Here is an 18,891-nt window from a genome sequence, read left to right on the forward strand (position 1 = left end):
CGCTGACCTACGTGAACTATGACGTGATTGGAATAACAGAGACTTGGTGGGATAACTCACATGACTGGAGTACAGTCATGGATGGTTATAAACTGTTCAGGAAGGACAGGCAGGGCAGAAAAGGTGGGGGAGTAGCACTGTATGTAAGGGAGCAGTATGACTGCTCAGAGCTCCGGTACGAAACTGTGGAAAAACCTGAGTGTCTCTGGATTAAGTTTAGAAGTGTGTGCAACAAGAGTGATGTAGTGGTGGGAGTCTGCTATAGACCACCGGACCAGGGGGATGAGGTGGATGAGGCTTTCTTCCGGCAACTCACGGAAGCTACTAGATCGCATGCCCTGATTCTCATGGGTGACTTTAATTTTCCTGATATCTGCTGGGAGAGCAATACAGGGGTGCATAGACAATCCAGGAAGTTTTTGGAAAGCGTAGGGGACAATTTTCTGGCGCAAGTGCTAGGGGAGCCAACTAGGGGGGGCGCTTTTCTTGACCTGCTGCTCACAAACCGGGTAGAATTAGTGGGGGAAGCAAAAGTGGATGGGAATCTGGGAGGCAGTGACCATGAGTTGGTTGAGTTCAGGATCCTGACGCAGGGAAGAAAGGTAAGCAGCAGGATACGGACCCTGGACTTCAGGAAAGCAGACTTCGACTCCCTCAGGGAACGGATGGGTAGGATCCCCTGGGGGACTATCATGAAGGGGAAGGGAGTCCAGGAGAGCTGGCTGTATTTCAAGGAATCCCTGTTGAGGTTACAGGGACAAACCATCCCGATGAGTCGAAAGAATAGTAAACATGGCAAGCGACCAGCTTGGCTTAATGGTGAAATCCTAGCGGATCTTAAACATAAAAAAGAAGCTTACAAGAAGTGGAAGGTTGGACATATGACCAGGGAAGAGTATAAAAATATTGCTCGGGCATGTAGGAAAGATATAAGGAGGGCCAAATCGCACCTGGAGCTGCAGCTAGCAAGAGATGTCAAGAGTAACAAGAAGGGTTTCTTCAGGTATGTTGGCAACAAGAAGAAAGCCAAGGAAAGTGTGGGCCCCTTACTGAATGAGGGAGGCAACCTAGTGACAGAGGATGTGGAAAAAGCTAATGTACTCAATGCTTTTTTTGCCTCTGTTTTCACTAACAAGGTCAGCTCCCAGACTGCTGCGCTGGGCATCACAGAATGGGGAAGAGATGGCCAGCCCTCTGTGGAGATAGAGGTGGTTAGGGACTATTTAGAAAAGCTGGACGTGCACAAGTCCATGGGGCCGGACGAGTTACATCCGAGAGTGCTGAAGGAATTGGCGGCTGTGATTGCAGAGCCCTTGGCCATTATCTTTGAAAACTCGTGGCGAACGGGGGAAGTCCCGGATGACTGGAAAAAGGCTAATGTAGTGCCAATCTTTAAAAAAGGGAAGAAGGAGGATCCTGGGAACTACAGGCCGGTCAGCCTCACCTCAGTCCCTGGAAAAATCATGGAGCAGGTCCTCAAAGAATCAATCCTGAAGCACTTACATGAGAGGAAAGTGATCAGGAACAGTCAGCATGGATTCACCAAGGGAAGGTCATGCCTGACTAATCTAATCGCCTTTTATGATGAGATTACTGGTTCTGTGGATGAAGGGAAAGCAGTGGATGTATTGTTTCTTGACTTTAGCAAAGCTTTTGACACGGTCTCCCACAGTATTCTTGTCAGCAAGTTAAAGAAGTATGGGCTGGATGAATGCACTATAAGGTGGGTAGAAAGCTGGCTAGATTGTCGGGCTCAACGGGTAGTGATAAATGGCTCCATGTCTAGTTGGCAGCCGGTGTCAAGTGGAGTGCCCCAGGGGTCGGTCCTGGGGCCGGTTTTGTTCAATATCTTCATAAATGATCTGGAGGATGGTGTGGATTGCACTCTCAGCAAATTTGCAGATGATACTAAACTGGGAGGAGTGGTAGATACGCTGGAGGGGAGGGATAGGATACAGAAGGACCTAGACAAATTGGAGGATTGGGCCAAAAGAAATCTGATGAGGTTCAATAAGGATAAGTGCAGGGTCCTGCACTTAGGATGGAAGAATCCAATGCACCGCTACAGACTAGGGACCGAATGGCTAGGCAGCAGTTCTGCGGAAAAGGACCTAGGGGTGACAGTGGACGAGAAGCTGGATATGAGTCAACAGTGTGCCCTTGTTGCCAAGAAGGCCAATGGCATTTTGGGATGTATAAGTAGGGGCATAGCCAGCAGATCGAGGGATGTGATCGTTCCCCTCTATTCGACACTGGTGAGGCCTCATCTGGAGTACTGTGTCCAGTTTTGGGCCCCACACTACAAGAAGGATGTGGATAAATTGGAGAGAGTCCAGCGAAGGGCAACAAAAATGATTAGGGGTCTAGAGCACATGACTTATGAGGAGAGGCTGAGGGAGCTGGGATTGTTTAGTCTCCAGAAGAGAAGAATGAGGGGGGATTTGATAGCTGCTTTCAACTACCTGAAAGGGGGTTCCAAAGAGGATGGCTCTAGACTGTTCTCAATGGTAGCAGATGACAGAACGAGGAGTAATGGTCTCAAGTTGCAATGGGGGAGGTTTAGATTGGATATTAGGAAAAACTTTTTCACTAAGAGGGTGGTGAAACACTGGAATGCGTTACCTAGGGAGGTGGTAGAATCTCCTTCCTTAGAGGTTTTTAAGGTCAGGCTTGACAAAGCCCTGGCTGGGATGATTTAACTGGGAATTGGTCCTGCTTCGAGCAGGGGGTTGGACTAGATGACCTTCTGGGGTCCCTTCCAACCCTGATATTCTATGATTCTATGATACGTCACCTGTATTCCACCTCTGTGAGAGGCGAAGCGCTTGATTCCACATCCATGGGTTGACATGGGGGTAGTGTAGACACTGGGTTGTGTAATTCGAATGAATTGGCCTCCAGGAGGTGTCCCACAGTGCTCTGCTGTGACTGCTCTGGAGAGCACTTTCAACTCCACTGCATGTCAGCCAGGTACACAGGAAACAGCCACTCCCCTGTTAAAGCCCTGGGAACTTTTGAATTTTCGTTTCCTGTTTGATCAATGTGAACAGCTCGCCAGCACAGCTGATCATGGAGACTCAAGGCTGCAAACGTACTCCAGCCTGGAGTACACAGGAGGTGGTGGATTTTATTGCAGTGTGGGGAGAAGAGTCTGTGCAGGCACAGATCCGATCCAGCAGAAGAAACGCTCACATCTATCCAAGATCACGCAAGAAATGGGGGAGAAGGGCTACCCCAGGGACATGCAGCAGTGCCACGTGAAAATAAAGGACCTTCATCAAGTGTACCAGAAAGCAAGGGAGGTGAACAGTCGTTCTGGTTCTGCCCCAGAGCCATGCCGCTTTTATGAGCTGCATGCGATTGTCGGTGGCAACCCCACCACTGCCCCAAAACACAGCATGGATACCACCCAGGAATCCTGGGTGACCTTGGGCAACAACAAGGAGGACATTGTTGACAAGGAGGACAAGAATGAGAGGCAGGCAAGCGAAGGATCTATTCTCCTTAACCTTTGGTCCAATCCCTTCACAGGACCAGTTGGCGGCCGAGCATGACGCCGGGGAAGGCACCTCTAGTGAGTACACATTTCCAAATAACTGTAGGGGTTACATGTTATTTTTTATGTTTAATCTGAACAAAAAAGATGTTGTGGGTGTCAGTGGCCGCTCCAGCTACGCAGAGGGTGCTCCCCAAAAAAGACTGTTTATGTGCACAGGGATGGCCCAGGAATCCTCCATGGAGATCTTTCATGGAGGTACTCTGCAATCCTTTGCAGAAGGTTTCAGGGAAAGGCTGCCTTATTTCTTCTACCACAGTAGGACACTTTCGCGCGCCTTCACTATTAACTGTGCTGGCCTCATTGCAGCACAGAGCATAGCAGCATAAGGACCAGGTCTGTACCCAGACACTTGCAGCATCTGCTCCTTTGCCCCCTCTGTTACCTCAGGAGAGTGATATCTCATAGGGTCACCTAGGGGAAATGGGGGAAGTTTTCAATGCTAGCCCTTAAACCGCAAACAATTCAACAATCTGCCCCCCTTTGGTGAAATCTGGATCACACAGCCACGCTTTCCCTAACGTGCCATTGCTGTGGTTAGAAGCAGCATTGAAAAAAAGGGGAGACGGCTTCCTGTTTGTCTCCCTTCCCCACAACCTGGTGCCGCCTTTGTAAAAAACAAACTATTTGGGGGCTTTATACTAGTGCCTGTCCTCAAGCACCATCCAGGTTGCTAGGAGAAAGAGGGCATTTCTCAAGTGCCAAACTGTGCTCCCAAGGATGTCTTCACAAAAGCAGCAGCACAAGACCTCTTGCCTATGCCTCGTGACCTTACTCACCATGGCTGGAGCAGCAAACTGACCCTTGCAATAGCCAGCAGTTGTGATTATGTTGTGGCTTGCATTGAAGTGTATTAAGGGTTTTTTTTAAATAAAAAAATCAACCTTACACCAGAAACAATGTATGCACTGGTTTCAGAGTAACAGCCGTGTTAGTCTGTATTCGCAAAAAGAAAAGGAGTACTTGTGGCACCTTAGAGACTAACCAATTTATTTGAGCATAAGCTTTCATGAGCTACAGCCAGCAGACTGGACAACAGTAAGGACCAGTTCAGCCACCATTCTGCACTTACTCAGCCTATGGCTGAACTGGTCCTTACTGTTGTCCAGTCTGCTGGTGTATGGCTTCATGAGCCATGGGAGCAAGGGTAGGCTGGATCTCCCAGGATCACAATTGGCATATCAACATCATCAAAGGTTATTTTGCGTTCTCGAAAAAAAGTCCCTGCTTGCAGGTTATTGAGCAGACCTGTGTTCCTAAAGATGCACACAATCATGCACCTTTCCTGACTATCCCATGTTGATGTCAGTGAAACGGCCCCTGTGATCCACCAGCACTTGCAACACCATTGAAAAGTATCCCTTTCGGTTTCTGTACTCTTTGGCAAGGTGGTCTGGTGTCAAGATAGAGATATGCGTTCTGTCTATTGCCCCACCACAGTTAGAGAACCCTATCATGGCAAAACCATCCCTATGTCCTGCACATTGTCCAGAGTTACTACGCTTCTTGGCAGAAGTCTGTTAATAGCCCTGCAAACTTGGATCACAACAGATCCCACAGTAGATCTACCCACTCCAAATTGATGCCCCACTGACCAGTAGCAGTCTAGTGTTGCAAGCTTCCACAGAGCTATCGCCACTCATTTCTCCACTGTCAGAGCAGTTCTCACTTTAGTATTGCTGCACTCCAGAGCTGGGGAAAGCTCTGCACACAATTCCTGGAAAGTGGCCTTACACATTTGAAAGTTCTGCAGCCACTGCTTGTCATCCCATAGCTGCAGAACAATCCAGTCCCACCAGTCAGTGTTTGTTTCCTGGGACCAGAAACGGCACTCAACCATATTCAGGTAACGCATGACTGTCGCCAGCAACTGCGAATTGTTTCACTCTATGGCTTGCAGCAGGGCTGCTTGCATGACATTGCATTGCTCTTCACGGTGGCTCCTATCTCGGCTGTGGAAATACTGCAGGATAAGGCACGAGATGTTTGTAATGCTCACAAGAGTGGACAGCTGAGCGGGGTCCATGCTTGTTGTGCTATGGCATCTGCATGGCTAACCCAGGCTTTCGAAAAAAAGTCACACACAAAAAGTCTTGGTTTGTTTGATGTTCATTTCAGGGAGGGAGGAAGTAAGTTAAGTGCATCATGGGAGGCTAATGCCATGTTCCTATAACCAGCCGCGCCAATGTTATGATCCCATAAGGCATTGCAAGCCCTACCCAAAATTCCATTTGACTACGTGCACTGTGGCATAGCTACCCACAGTGCAGTGCTCTGTGAGTCAATGCAAGCGCTGCTAGTGAGGATGCATTATGCCGACACAATGAGCGTAGTATGGACACGCAAGATCGAACTGCTTAAATCGGAAGCTTGATGTCAACTTACAGGAAGTTGACTTAACTTTGTAGTGTAGACACAGACATATCACAGAAGTTTGAATTAGATGGCAGATGTTTTGTGTCAGCAAGATCTCCTCTAACATAAGTAGAAAAGCCATGTTTTCTATGCAGAGAGCAACTCACAGGGTCATAACCTTGATGTTAAGGTAACTGGCAGAAAGGAAGCTGGCATGTGTTTCTTGAAGGCATATTACATCCATGTTATATTTGGAGGCTAGGGACTGAAGAATGGAAGGTTTAGCAGCTCAGAGGCCTTCAACATCCAGCTGAAGGATTTTCAAGGATAGGCCAATATCCAAAGTTTTTTAATTATGGTTAATATCGCTGAGGTTGCTTGAGAGTCCATGCTGGCCAGAATCAGAAAGATTTGGCCTGCTACTTGCAGCTTTGTTTTCCCCAGCTGAAGCAAGTTATCTATGCGGTATACAACAGGGACATAGTTGCATTATTCCATGGTGGCTATAATACTGGTAGGGTAACTACTTTGACTTCTCTGTTCTCCTAGCATATGGTATGGTTCACAGAGGGGTGAGCTGGGAGAAAGGTCAAGGGAGGTTTGCTGACCTCATGAATGTCTCCCAACAGAGGAAGAGAGGGAAGGAATCATGTTGCAAAACAAGGAATATGCCAAGAAGCTGTGATGAGTGTGTATAGACCAGCTGGACACAGAAAGGGAGATGCAGAAATGTTGGACACGATGCTAAAGCAGACAGGTTAGCAGAACATTCTTGCACTGTGCTCATGTGTAACACCCCAACCTAACCCCTGCCCTGCAGTCTATTGAGAACACAGGATGTGGGCAGACCCCTTTCACTTCCCCAATTGCAAGCAACAGAGTTCTCATGCCATTCCACCCTCCAAGGCAAAGAGCATAAAAATGGCCATATTGGGTCAGACCAATGGTCCATGTAGCTCAGTATCCTGTCTTCTGACAGTGGCCATGCCAGGTGCTTCAGAGGGAATGAACAGAACAGGCAATCATCAAGTGATTCATCCCATCGTCCACTCTCAGCTTCTAGCAATCAGATGCTAGGGACACCCAGAGCCTGGGGTTACAACCCTGAAAATCTTGGCTAATAGCTGTTGATGGACCTATCCTCCATGCAGTTATCTAATTCTTTTTTGAACAATGTTATAGTTTTGGCTTTCACATCATCCCGTGGCAATGAGTTCCACAGATTGACTGTGTGTTGTGTGAAGAAGTACTTCCTTTTGTTTGTTTTAAACCTGATACCTATTAATTTTACTGGGTGACGCCTGGCTCTTGTGTTATGTGAAGGAATAAATAATACTTCCTTATTCACTTTCTCCACGCTAGCCATGATTTTATCATATCACCTCTTAGTCATCTCTTTTCCAAGCTGAAATGTCCTAATCTTTTTAATCGCTCCTCATATGGAAGCTGTTCCATATCCTTAATCATTTTTGCTGGCCTTCTCTGTACCTTTTCCAATTCTAATAAATCCTTTTTGAGATGGGGTCACCAGAACTGCATGCAATATTGAAGGTATGGTGTACCATGGATTTATACAGTGGTAATTATGATATTTTCTGTCTTATTATCTATCCCTTTCCTAGTGGTTCCTAACATTCTATTCACTTATATGGCTGCTGCTGCACATTGAGTGGATCTTTTCAGAGAGCTATCCATAGTGACTCCAAGATCTCTTTCTTGAGTGGTAAGAGCTAATTTAGTCCCCATCATTTTGTATGTATAGTTGGGATTATGTTTTCCAATGGACATTACTTTGCATTTATCAACATTAAATTTCATCTGCCATTTTGTTTGCAGATGAAGAAAACAGATACAATCCCACACACACATTTTGGTGATTCTGTCTGCACAAAAGTGTGGTCAGCCTGTACTTTGGCGATTTCAGCACTGTTTTAGTTTACAAATTTGCACTGTCTTGTGTGTCAAATCAAAATTTATTATTTACAGCTGCACTCATTAAGGTCCAGCTCTCCCTAATAACATCCTTTCCTAATAAGATCAATTCAAGGTATATGCATTAAGGTGTCTCTACCTCTGCCTCCCAACAATTAGTGAAGCTGTCTGCCTTACTCTCACAAATATTGTGCAAAACACAGCAAACAGCTATAACATGAAGCAGATATCCTTCAAAAGCCTCCTGTCTTGTTATGAGACACTTCTACCTTCCTTTCAATCTTTCAAATGCACACTCCTTCTGCAGCTATTCAGGGTACACTTAAATAGCTCTTTTCCCTTATCCAACTGCCCTATAACAAAGCTTCAGAAGCCAGGAAATCAACAGCTAGGATGGATCTCCCAGAATAGCAGTTGAAACCATACCACCAATAATGTTCATAGTGGTTTGGGGAGTAAAAGTTCCATTTTTCATTGCAGAAAACAGATGTGAGTTTCTAAAGATTCTGGCCACACAGACCTTTCCTGATCACCCCACATTAATAAACCTGCCATGGTGATCAACCAGGCCTTACATAACCATGCAGCAATACCCATTTTTGTTGATGTACACCAAGCCCTGGTGGGTGGGGGGACAAATAATAGGCACATGGGTCCCATCACTGGCTCCTGTACAATTTGGGAACCCCAAGCATTCAAAGCCATCAACAACCTTCTGCTCATTGTCAAGTTTTATGATCCGGAGCATTAGCACCCTCTCAACAGCAGCACACACCTCCATGACAACAACCCTGACAATTGTTTTACAAACTGGTTAGCTACTGCCTGGCAGCAGGCAGGGGTGGACAACTTCCAGAGAGTGATGGCCACACACTTCTCCATATTGAGGGGGACTCTCATGTTAGTGGTGTGGTGCTACAGCTCCAGGTGAGCTCTCTGCAGGTTTCCAGAACGTGTCCTTCCACATCCCAAAGTTCTGCAGACAATGCTGGTCATCCCAGGTCTGCATCATTATCCTGTCCTACCAGTTGGAGCTGCTTTGCTGCATCAAAAAGTGGCACACCACTGAGTCAAGCTGGTCCAGGAAACAGTCATGCAGAAATAACTGGTTTCATTCTCCTACAGCAGAATCTGTGTGGGGTCATGATGGTGAACTTCCATCTCCTCCATAGTCACCTGCCTGCCTGATTCCAATGCCTCTGGAGCACTCTATTCATATTAATAATGGCCAGGATAATGGTGCTCAGTAGTTCTTCCTCTCTGCTGCCTGACAGCTGTTAAACATTTGTTTGAAACTGGAACAGTTTGAAAATTATTCTGGACAGCAAAAGTCAGACAAATTATGGGATATTGTGGAAGGAATCATTGACCCCCAAATCACAGAATTCCAGTTGGTATCCCACAATGCACCATAACCCATAATGCTTTGAGCCTAGTGGCAGAACACTACACCTTGGGATACCTGCTCAGAATGCTGTGTGTTTATTTTGAAAAAGCTGTGTGGATGCTATAATTCAGAAGGTAAGTGGGGAGGTGGGGACTTTCCTGCACAGACAAGGTCTCAGTTTGCCAGTCAGGCTGCCTGCAAAAGCAGGGCACTGGACTCAGTGACCAAGGAGGTCCCTTCCAGTCTTATGTTCCAATATGCAAACTGCAGACAGTACTTAACACAGTTCTTCAGAGGGGTTTCATGGGACTTACTTCACTAATGTATACAAAGTGCTTTAAAAGTTATTTTACTAATGAAATGAAAATATTTTCATTTCACTAGTGATCTCCAGTTGGTTGTTTCATTTTTAATTTAGGATAATGTATATTTATAAAGTGATTTCTGTTGCCCTTTAGATGCTGACATGGATGTGACTTATGTGTGTTCATGTATGTACATTTTATTTCAAAGTTGTTAATGCTTCCACTCCGTTAATACTAGTGGACTAACATTAGTGCACTTTGCTAAATATAAAGAATATTCTGTTTTTTAAATTGTGAAAATATATCTGCATCAAAGAAGGTGGTTCAATAACAAAGGAGTCTAATATTGTCATGGTGGGGAAGGGCAGCAGCTCCTCAGCTGATGTAAACTGTCATAGCTCCAGTGACTTCAAATGGAGATATGACAATTTACACAAGCTGAGGATCTATGTTTGCACTGGGGCAATTGTGATATAATGAAGATTATAACTCTTCCTCCCAATTCCGCCTCCAAACAAACAAATGAAACTAAACAGGGAACAAGATTTTTACCCAGAGTAGCTCTCTAACCCTTCTTCATCCTTAAACTTAGCTTAATTCCTATGGCCACAGATGGCAGAAGAAACAGGACAGAGGTTGAATATTAAAACTGACATGGAAGTCTACAACAGTCTTGGGATAAGGAACAAATAGCCAGTTGGCAGACAGTGTAATCAATTCATCTCAAATTTAAGTATCAGTCAGTCATACTTAGAGATTACCTGAATTAATTCATGAAAGATAAACTATGCCAGAATTCCTTGCACTGATTTATCACAGATGAACTTTCACTCAAGAAGGAAAGACTACATTTTGATTTTCCCATTAGAGTTGTTTTTGTAACTTTCTCTAGCTACTGGCTGGTATGGTCACGTGGAGTTACAGCTACTGATTAGAATGGAAAGTATCAGAAATAGTTCAATGGTTACACAAGCCTCAATGTGTGAGAGGGAGAATAAAAAATAATCAGAGTAAAAGGGAAAATGAAACATAAAAGACCAATCCTACAACCTTTATTCAAGAAGGGCCAGATTCTGAAACCCATACTCACACTAAGTAACACTTTACTCCATAAAACACTCTAATGACTGGAGTGGGAATATTCATGGAGCAAGATACAACTCAAAATGAATTAGATCCATAATGGTTGTAGGATCAGCATCATAAAGTATACAAAATGGAAATGTATAAATAATATTAAAATGGAATTTTGCTTCAACGAATTAAAAAAATATGAGATAGGAAAGGTTTTTTGTTTTTTTTTTATCTTGATGTATCTAGTCTTCTTGTAAATGAAATTACTTATATGGGCCCAGATTGTGGTTTTAGGCATATGCTTATCTGTAAGTCAACTGAAGTCCAGCACACAGATTAAGCATGTTCATAAAGCTTTGTAGGACTGAGACCAAACAGCCCATTGCTGCAATCCTAATTCATGCGAGTAACCTTTACTCACACAAGAAAACATATTTAACTCAAAGAGATTGCAGACAAGAGCGAGGTTTGTAGAATCAAGGCCTTGGTTTGTGGAAATTCTGTTTGAGATAATTTTGCTTGGAGATTCTATAAATGACATACTGAGACAAGTTACTGTACAATTGTCATATTTCTAATATTTTGTAAAAATTTGGGCAAGAACTACTTAACCAACATTAGATTCAGATCAAACATAGAACCTGTTCATAAACAAAACTAAATAGCTAACATCTGGAGGAAGCGCACTAACATATATTCAGCCATATTAATCAATCACAGCAAGTTCTCCCCCTGCCCCCCAGTAACCCAGCAGCAAAAATATCATCCAACTATCAAAATGACTAAATCTTAGGGCCTGATCCTGCAAAAACTTACACGTGAGTAATTTTACCCATACAGCAATCCCAATGAACTCAATAAGGCCAGTTGTGTGATCAGTTACTGATGTGCTTGTTTGCAGGAACAGTACCTTAGGTATCATTTTAAAGAAAGAGCACGATAAAGACCAAAGCAGCCAGCCCACCAAACCTTGTAGTCTGATTCCAGCTACAATCATGGTGGTCACAATGGGCCTGATTTCCTCATGGAGTTCCACTGTGGTTGTTCACTATGGGGGCTGGTTTGCCCTCACAGAATAGGCTGTGGGATCAGTGGAAGGCCACGGCACTATACGGGTGCTGTGCCTCATGCTTCAAAAACTGTGACCCTAGTCCCTGTCTTCAAAGAAGCTGCACTATCAGGGGCTCACACATGGCTGCAGCTACACTGAGGTTCCCTCTTCAAGGAGAAGGCTCCATTGGAGAGCCTTTCCTTTGCACACTACATTGAATACAGGAGGCATAATGTGTATCCTGTTTCATTTACGAATGAAGCTGAATGCAGGTTAAGTTAAATAAGACAAACTTTATTAAACTCTGTGCACTGCTCTGTCCATGTGGCTGGATTACTTCCAACCTAACACCCTGCATTCCCTGCTTTTTTGGTGTCCCATCAATAACAATCCCTCCAGGGAATATAGGCCTGCTGACTCCAGTTCCATTGATCACGATACATCTTCCCAATTTTACAAACATTTTAATATAAACATTAAAAACAAATAATTGACAATTGGATGTCCACTCTACGTCCCTTCAGCCAGAGTTGCTTGCACATAGTCAAGTTGGAGGCTCGTCTTTACCACTGACTTAGCCTGTTACCTAGCCTGTCATTGAGATAGTTTGGTCTGAACAGGCAACAACACTGGGAGTGACCACTCTATGTCTCCCTGTCTCCTGAATCTAGCAAACTGTCTCTCTGTGAAGTCTCCTCCCTTCCTGTGGGGTTGGCCTCCAGATGGTTGTGTCTCTCCGTTCTGTGAGGATCTCTGTAGGTCCTTGCTGGGTGTTGAGTCTACATAAGTTTCTGTTCCAAATTAGGCAGTCTCTCAAGTCCCCAAAGTTGCACATAGCAGCCAGTGTGCATAAGCAGAAACACAAGGGTATCTCCCTCCCCTTCAGACTGGTATCTAGTAAAAACTATTCCACAGTTTTGTTCTGCTTTTTAGGAGCAACAGGTCCTAGGACTGCTGTGGGGCTTGAGGCAGTGGCGAGCTTTAGAATGGTGCAGACCTCTCTGCTTTGTTCCCCAATAAGATAAAATAATAGTTTTAACTTTCCTGCAGTTGTCATCCTCCTGCATGGCCAGGAGCTATACACTCACACTCCTCCTTCCACCAGGTCCATTGTTGGGCTAGGTTTGTGCAAAATCTGGGGCTTCAGACCAAATCCATGGCTTCACACTGCCAGCTGCTGCACTTCAGAGAACTCACAACTCACGTACTGCCACCACATTTCATTCACAATGAGTGAAGCTAAATGCATGTTAAGCTAAGCAAGTGAAACTTTATTAAACCCCGTGGACTGCTCTGTCCACATGCCTGAGCTGGTTCCAGCCTAACTGCACTTATTATCTCAGTGTCACATCCATAGCATTCCCTCGAGGAAACATGGTCCCTCTGAATCCATTTCACAGACCATGACACACATCCTTCCTGGGCCTGTCACCTTCTCGCTCAGTCTCTCACCATTCAAGTCTCCATGGAACAACAGGAGATCTGCATATAGATCTGGGGACACAATTCCCGCCAAGGAGAACACCATGTTCTGCTTTTACACAGCAAGTAATAACGATACACGAAGAATAGGAATATGGCAGAATGAGGGATACAACAGTGAAAGGCCATGCAATAGCAATATATGCCTTTGTTGTTGTTGGTGGTGGTTGTTTTTATTTTGTAAAAAGCAATGACCAGAAATGAGTCTGGGGAGAGTTTAGCATATTTGAACTTGCAGAATTTTCGCTGCATTGTCCCCTCAAGAGGGAGCAACAGCGAGTAGCTTTGCAGAGGTGGCAGGAGCACTGACCACACCTCATGTTACATCTGTCTCTCTACATGTCTTCACAAGAACACTCATCTCTGTGATATCTAAACACTTATGGCCTGAACCAAAGCCCGGTGACATCAATAGAAAGATATCAGTGGGCTTTGGATCAGGCCTTTTATGAAACTGTCTTTCTCAAAACAGTTTATTAGCCACAAACATTTTCTTTGGAAATAAGGCTGGGCACACATCACATTTTAATCACAATAAACAACATTTCCATTGTCTCTACAAGTGAAAACAACAGTAATACAAAGGTAACTTAATTTTCAAGTCACACTTATGTATGAAAATGTTTTATTTGCTGTTATTATAAGTAACACCTAAAATGATTAGGATTAAGACACCTAAGTAACATGTAAGATTAAATCTATTTTTATTTTTATCCAGATTGTTTACTTATGCATATGATAGCACTTTGTGTATGGTCAGTTTAACCTTTATTTTGTGCACAGCAAGAGGGGGAGGAGAGACATTTAAAAATAACACAGGAAAATGATCACCAAATCACAAAAATGATACTTTAAACTTATTTTTAAATAGACTAGATTTCCAGTTGACAGAGTCAGATTCAGCTCTCTAAACTCTCTCTGTGAGCCTCATCCAAATCCCATTGAAGTTGATGGGAATACTCCTTGAATCAGGCACTATATCAATAAATCATAAATTATGGTGTGTTCAGTAACATGTATAATAGAAACTAGACTGTAACTTAACTGCTTCTTTAAAGACACTGAATCTGCACATAATGTATGTCATGGCAGAATCTGGCCTATTATTCTTATTGACAAACGTACTTTAGGAGCGTGGAGGTTCTGCAGGCACAGGGGGAAAGGAGGGAAATGCTGTGGAGCTGATACTTCCTTTTTCTCCCACAAAACCCAGAATCCACACATTTCGCTCCCCTCTCTTTGTGAAAACAGAGGAAGAGCATTGGCCTAGAACCAGGATCTTCTTATTAAAGGGCTTTAGAAATCAATAGGGATAACGTAAAAAACAATCTGCCACTTTACTGGTAGCCATTTTTAAAAGTGAATTTTAATATAAGGATGAACTCCTTAAGGAAAACATTCAAATTACTCTTTGGTACCTTTAAAGGCCTTCTTGATGACAATTCTCCCTTACTACTCATTGTTTTATGAACACGCATTCAAATATTGTCTATAAATATAATTTTTCCTTCATTTACACATACTGTATAATTACACAAAGCATCTAACATTGCCATAGATTGCTTTTACAACTGTTAATACAGTTTTAAGAGGTTAAAGTATTGCCACCATATAAAGTTCTGCCAGTATTCATGTTTTTTTTTAAATATTACATTTTCTGTAAGACTCTCCATGTCCAAATGCCAGTTCCCCCTTATTATTTTTTGAAAAAACATGCCATTGGTAATGTTACTACTTAAATAGATTGCTAACTTTCTTTATTCAGCACATGAACACAAACATGGAAACAATAAGACAGTATTATGCTTATGGCAGAAGAACAGTGTTTACACAAAGCAAAAAAAAAAAAGATATATTTGTCAGAACTTCTCTGGATGTTAGTAGATAGGAACTGTGGTCGCTGCAAAATCTGACTTTTGGCTAACAAAGATTTGAGTTTCTTTTGCAAAGGGTTGCATCTCCCATCCCAGTTTCAGATTTTAAAAGCCTATATTCCGCAATAAATATTTGTAGTAGAAGCTTTGAATAGTTAGCAACAGTCTAACACAATCTAAGACAGACAAAGCAAGGAATTTTTATTTTGAGTAAAATTTGTGATTCTTTTTTATATATACACACACATATATACACACACTAAGGCTTTTTATGAATATTGATGGTGATGATTATTCACAGGAAATAACAGCACAACTGAAAAACAAGCAAATGCTTTATTTTGTATTAAGGTAACAAAGGAGTGACAGATCACATACCATTCACTGTTCAGACTTGTGTTCACTAGAAGAATCACAAACAACAGAAATTAAAGAATTTCCCCCCACCCCCAAAATAAGTATGCTCACTATCACTACTATATTTATGGATTTTTCAGTATTTCCTTTATAAGAAAGCATCATTTTTGGGAGTTCATCACTCAGTGATAAGTTTGCTCTGGACTAAAATGGGATATCAAAATCCCAGTAGTCTTTTTTCTAAGGTTTTTTTCTGTCCAGGATTTCAAATGGTTGTATTTAAACTGTATGCATACACAAACATGCACACAGCAAACAACAACAAAATTTAATTAAATGTAGTTTACTAGTTTTTGGAAGTGTTTTGGCACTAATAATTGGAAACTTTTCTTAATGAAAACCTTTTTATGCCATTAGCCTCTATTATGGAATATATTCTGATTTTTAAAAGAAACCCAACAGCACCAAAAAAAATTTAAATGGCTAATTCATAAGAGGAGGTGACTTTTCACATAATTTTAACACTATTCATATAATACTAAGTCAAGATTATTTATTGTTATGAAATATTGTAATATCTCAAAGATTATGAATGTCAAAAAATTAACTTCCTTAATGAGACGTTAAACACACAAATAGACAATAGATCTAAGGTCAAGTTAAAAGAAAAAAATCTTCAGAAGGGTATGTACTCTTTACACAATAAATGGAATACAGGTATTTATAACTGAACAACAACAAAACAAATGACTCCATATGGTAACATTGTCTCCAGCTGAAATCCACAAAGCAAGGAAGTTCAGAGAAATTAGTAAAATTCCATCCTTAACGCATTCTATTCTGCTTATGTATTTATGGACTCTCCCATCAGAGGTTGATTTCATACCACAGGCCTGATCTGAAACACACCAAGCCAATGGAATGACTTCCACTGACTTCCAGGAGCTTTGGATCAGGTCCATCTGAGCTGCAACATCAATAAAATCATCTTTGTGAAGCACTGTTCACACAAAGCCAATTTGCACAGCTAACTGCAGTCTAACTAGGTAATGTCACATTAAGTCCAAGTAAAAACAGATAGAACTTACATGTTGGTTGTGGGTTTAAGACATGTCCTTAATGTTATCTTAGCATTTTTTACGCATGTATCACAGTTATACCCTTCAAAAGTCAGGACACTCAATTTCTAAAAAAATCCAAGCTGTAGTTAACTGGCAATCAACTTAAAAGCAATTTTGTATACAGCAATTTTTATTTTGTTAGAAAAGCAGTTCACCTTTTTTAAACCTCCAAAAAATTATTTAATAAGGGTTTGGACACTGGAAAAGAGGCAGAATGTTGTTCACAAAACAAGAGAGGGCTTTAAACAAAAAAACAAAAAAAGGCGTATCTTAAAAAAAGACCTGATCTTGTTCTCCAAGTGAAATCAATGGCAAAACTCCCACTGACTTCAATGAAGCAGGATCAAGCCCAAAGTCATCCACATATTTATTGTTTTAAAGGGATAATAAAACTTTGAGTCCTGAAATAACAATTAATACAGTCATAAAAGCTTGTGAAAGAAAAGCCCCATTGTTGTGAATTGTGTGTCTTGTCTCTTCTCCTGGCCTCTGTGTTCACAGATTACAGGAAAGATCTGACAGTGAAACAAAGCAACATCAAGCCTGAAACTTATACTTACACAGTTATCAATGGATTTACATTGCTGTAAGTGAAATCAGAATCAGTACCACTCTCCCAAGGTTTCGCAAGACAAGGGAAAGTGATGACTCCATCATCCTAGACTCGCATCTAAGTCAACCTATTACAGTTATGCCACTTTTAATTGCCACATTTCTCCCATTCCTGGGTTACAAAATGAAGCCACTTGTTGGTTTCAACCTTTCCCTAAAACCTTGGAGTGAGGAGGGGGCAGAGGAACTATCAAGGGGCACAAAGATTCCAGATTCACTACTTTTTTATTCTGATTGCAGTGTTTCATAATGAAAATGGAAATAAAATCCCCAAATAACCTTATGAATAAGACACAAAACAATGCTGGACTCCCTTGCAACTGCCTAGTTCCTGATTGGCTTCAGGACATTTCTGTACAAACTCCTACATTATTATTACTTGCTTCCAGTAGTGTCCACAATGTGATAGGTTCTGTACAAACACCAAACAAGTGATGGTCTCTGCCTGAAGAGCTTAGCCTTACACCCAGAAAAAAAGCAAAACAAAAAGCAAGGCAGAGCATAAGGGAAATGGGAACAAGGTCTCCCATATGTAGGTACTCTTATTTCCACTGCCTTCATCCAAGCCCCGTCTACAAAGAAGCTGACAATAGCTCAGGTTCCTGCTTTACGAATTTGTCCCTTGTATTTCAGGTGCGATAGCATTTGCCCTAATAGTGCAACTGTCCCCACCATCTCTCCTCCTCCTCCTGTTTGGGGGGCTGGGACACAAGCTCCTCAATCCTGGATATTCCCAGCTCCTGCTAATTTATTACCTGAATCCCTCTCCCCCCTTACTCTGTTACTGCTGCCCACACTTCCTCACTCCTCTTGTTAGGGAGCTCCCAGCTACTCTCCCCTGCACCCTTATTCCTAGGTGCTGTTAGTCTCTTCCCTATGCTGCTACTGCTGCTTTCCTTTCTGTTGAGCAGACTGTACAAGATTTGCAAGTTGAAGGGGACCTTACCTCTGAGACCTTCTTTGTTGCTTAGCCTGTTCTGTGACCACGTTGGGAGCAGGGGATGATGGATATTAGGGAAGTCTGAGCCTCCCCTTGCTGTTAGCAACGTAGACTGGAGAGAAAGATAGAGATGCTGCTCTCTCCCCCCCTTCCCTCCCCTCCCAGTCTCAGCCTCCTCCTCCTCCTGCTGCTGCCCCCTCCTTCCCATCCACAAACTCAAGCTCTGTATGCACTCCAACTCAACAAGCCATCTCTCACCATCACCTACCCTGGGGCTCAAGAGCACAAGCCAGCCCCCTTCCCTCCCCAGTGCCTTGCATCCTCACCCCTGCTTCCCACTGCATATGGTATCTTCCCAACTAGTCCTGCCTTATTTAGATTTAGGATCTGGGCAATTTCAGCAGCTGCAGGAAGCAAAGAGTTATGAGGGGGAGAAGGTGTGCAAGAGAAAACAGAAACTTGAGAAAATCTTCTGAAGAACTGGCAGCCTTTGTTCTGACCTGATTTGTGTGTGTGTGTGTGTGTGTATGAGTGAGAGAGAGATCTATCCCATTCACACTAGACAAAACTTGTCACTTGGAAATTATTTTCAAACTTCTGTACAAATGGTATCTATTTAGAGCTAGAGCTGTGGACGTCTAGTTTCACACAAATCCAATTTGCATATTATTTATGCTGTATGTTTACCTTTGCCATTTTTGAAAAAAGTTACTAACCTTTTTCATTGCAAAGATAGACTTGAAAATCTAAACCAATATAAACTGATGATGCAAACAACTCCCTAAGATTAAAAACCTGTTATTCATTTTTTCCCCTAAAGATCATAAGTTATTCACAAAAAGGAA

At 42.6% G+C, this 18,891-nt stretch overlaps 1 protein-coding gene across 2 annotated transcripts in view; it reads right to left on the reverse strand.

The window, feature by feature from the left end:
• Nucleotides 1–18,162, reverse strand: part of GREB1 (growth regulating estrogen receptor binding 1) — a 154,003-nt gene extending 135,841 nt beyond the window's left edge. Inside the window, exon 1 of one of the 2 annotated variants that reach the window (XM_074947646.1) lies at nt 18,053–18,162. The gene's annotated coding sequence lies outside the window, so the exon portion shown is untranslated. The remainder of the gene's footprint in view (nt 1–18,052) is intronic. The other variant, XM_074947647.1, reaches the window with a different exon arrangement.
• Nucleotides 18,163–18,891: the final 729 nt, after the last annotated feature.

This window comes from Natator depressus, chromosome 3, assembly GCF_965152275.1.
Source record: "Natator depressus isolate rNatDep1 chromosome 3, rNatDep2.hap1, whole genome shotgun sequence".
NCBI classification, from domain to species: Eukaryota; Metazoa; Chordata; order Testudines; family Cheloniidae; genus Natator; species Natator depressus.